The sequence below is a fragment of the Zea mays genome, chromosome 9 (genome assembly GCF_902167145.1).
Source record: "Zea mays cultivar B73 chromosome 9, Zm-B73-REFERENCE-NAM-5.0, whole genome shotgun sequence".
Taxonomy (NCBI): Eukaryota; Viridiplantae; Streptophyta; class Magnoliopsida; order Poales; family Poaceae; genus Zea; species Zea mays.
Window position 1 is genome coordinate 121,777,931 of NC_050104.1, and position 2,682 is coordinate 121,780,612.

A 2,682-nucleotide genomic window follows, 5' to 3' on the forward strand; every position below is an offset into this window, starting at 1 on the left:
TGGAGGCCCGACCGTGCCGGGCTGGCCCGAATAGCACGGCCCATTTATTAGACCGGGCCGGCCCGAGCCCGCAAAACACACAATCATATTTAGCATAAAAACCTAAAACTGACATCACAAAAAATTCTCAGAGATAAAGAGATCTTACTGTTATCTAACTGAATCCATCTATCTACGTAGAACACCAGTACATGATCGCTTATAGAAATGAATTGCTCTATCACTAAAGGGCAAAAGGCCCCAACGAAATTACGATGCCTGCATAGTATTTTAAATCCTGCAAAACAACGCTATCTGCTGTACCCAGTAATCCGCTAGAAACGTCTTGACGGCGTCTAGGCTGGGGTAGTATGGCGGCTCCAGGAACATTTGGGCGAGCAGATCCATCCCCTCTGCCGGCACGAACAGCGCCCGGTTACCCGACGCCTTCGCCGTGCCTATCACCGCCGCCACCAGTTGCCGGTACCCGAAGAAGAATCCGCTCGCGCCGGGAGGAGGGACCAGAGAGTACCGGAGCTCTCAAGCCGGAGAAGAAGCAGGGAGCACCGGAGGCAGCCGCGCACAGGACCGAGAGCACCGGAGCACATGAGCCGCACAAAGGAGCGAGAGAGACTGAGAGCGAGAGCTAGATCCGGGAGCCGCCGCACGGAGAGGACGCAGGAGCGAGAGAGGGTTAGGGTTAGGGTTACCACGGTGTCTTTGCTCACGGACTAAATAACACGGTGCGGGAGGCACTGCGGGCGTGCGGCGGAGTGCGCTATTTGGGCCGTTGGGAGGCAACCCATTATTTGTGGAGCCGTTGGAACTTGGAAGTTCTGTGAACGGGCCGGTTTAAAGGCCCGGCTCATAACGGGCCGTGCTCGGGCCAGTCCAACGGGCTCAAATTCCTGTCGAGCCCGGCACGCTCTTCGGGCCGGGCTAAGCCCGGGCCCGCTTAAATTCGTGCCGTGCCGGGCTCGTGTCGTGCTAAAAAACCGTGCTTCGTGCCGGGCTAACGGGCCACGTGCTTTCTGGACATCTATACTCCTAATCCTATCCGTCTGCCGCCCAGCCGCCCTTGTTTCCTTTAAATACAATCGAGCTCCCAGCGCTGCAGCAAATTATCTGCGTCCCTGCTCGGCGTCCTGTTCTGCACGTCCAAGCTCCCTGCCGCTCCGTGGTGCTCACCCGGCCACACGCTCCTCTCTCTCCCACATCTGCCGACGCTCTCTTCTGCCCTCTTCCATGGCCAGCGTTTCCTCCAGCGTCTCCCATGGCCGTGCGCCGCGATGCTCGGACCTCACCTGGTTCGCCGCGCGCTCAAGCTCCTCCCTCTCCCCTCTGTTCGTCGGCCGCGCGCCACGCCATTATCTCTCTCCCATCTCACTACTCACGGCCGGCTCATTTCAGTCCCAGTCCGCCCAGCTCCTCTCCTTCCCAACCATGGACGCGCACAGCTTCGTCAAGGTCCTTCCCATGGTTGTTCGTCTTGGCTGCGGTTTCCTGGCGTGCGCGCGGTGTGGAGCTCCTTGTGCCGCATCTCTGCTGGCCGGAGTTCCCTCTCTCCTGTCCCGGTGCGCGCACTACTCCTCGAGCTCGCTCCGGCTCCTCACCTCACCCATGGTCGAGCGGTTATTCCCCCAGCGCAGCTCGGTGCCTGCTGCTCGCCCCTGCTGCGCGTGTCGCGTTCTTCTATTGCGCGCACAAAGTTCTCTCCTCGCAACGACGTGTCGAGCTTCCGCGTCGAGCTTATCTCTTCCGTGCCGGTTGTCGTCTCCAAGCCGACTCTTGTCTGTCGTTGTATTTTTAAGTTATCCCGGCCGCGTCTGTGGTCGTCAGGCGTGTCTGTTGCCGTGAACTCGCCCCTGGTATCCACTTTGTCTCTGGTCCGCGCTTCCTTCAGTTCGGCCAGGCGGGGCATCATTCCGTAGTATGCTCGCCCAAGTCACCACTATCAAATCGTCAGAGTCGCTCAACTCACCAATCGTATCTTGGTCAGTCATCGATGTCATGTTCGTCATGATCTTCACGTTAGCCGTCCCTATCCGAACTTGCCAGCTCACCGACTGACCGTCGTGTTCCTTGAAATCCCTCGTCGGCCGGCCTCGCGACTTAGTTCGCCGCGTCGTGTGTGCAGCTCTATATATGCCACCCTCCTATATCGTCGTCGAAGTTGTCATCCCCTACTCGACCCCCACCTCACCAGCTCACTCCAAACACGATCTCGTCGTCGTTTCTTGTGTCGTCAAGAAATCCCAAGCATCAGATGAAGACGTAGCCAACAACGCGATATTCCCCAAGCGCTCGACAAATTGCCTGGATCGGAAAATCGCTACCGATCTCGCGGATTCGTGTCAGCTGTTGAAACGGTAAGCTGATGAATTGTTTAGAATAGTTCGAACGTTAAATAAATTAATGTGCTAGTGCGATGCTCATTAAGTGCTCGATAATTGCGTGAGTCACGAAACTCTCGTCGACTTCGCAGTTCTTGCGATTATCGAGCCAGATTCAGCTATGGCGAATTATTTCGTTATTCTGATTAATTAGCTGAATTAGTGTACCGAGTAGAATATTAGTAGGCCTGTGTGATAATAAAATATTTTAATCAATTATAAAGATGTGTATGTATTTACGATAAAGAAATGTTTGAGTAATTGTTGACATGTAAAATATGGGAGGAGTAAAATAGAACTAAAATAATTC

General features: G+C 55.0%; 1 pseudogene; it reads left to right on the forward strand.

Moving 5' to 3' along the window:
- The first annotated feature begins 1,224 nt into the window (after positions 1 to 1,224).
- LOC103640236 (uncharacterized) lies at positions 1,225 to 2,249 on the forward strand (annotated as a pseudogene).
- Positions 2,250 to 2,682: the final 433 nt, after the last annotated feature.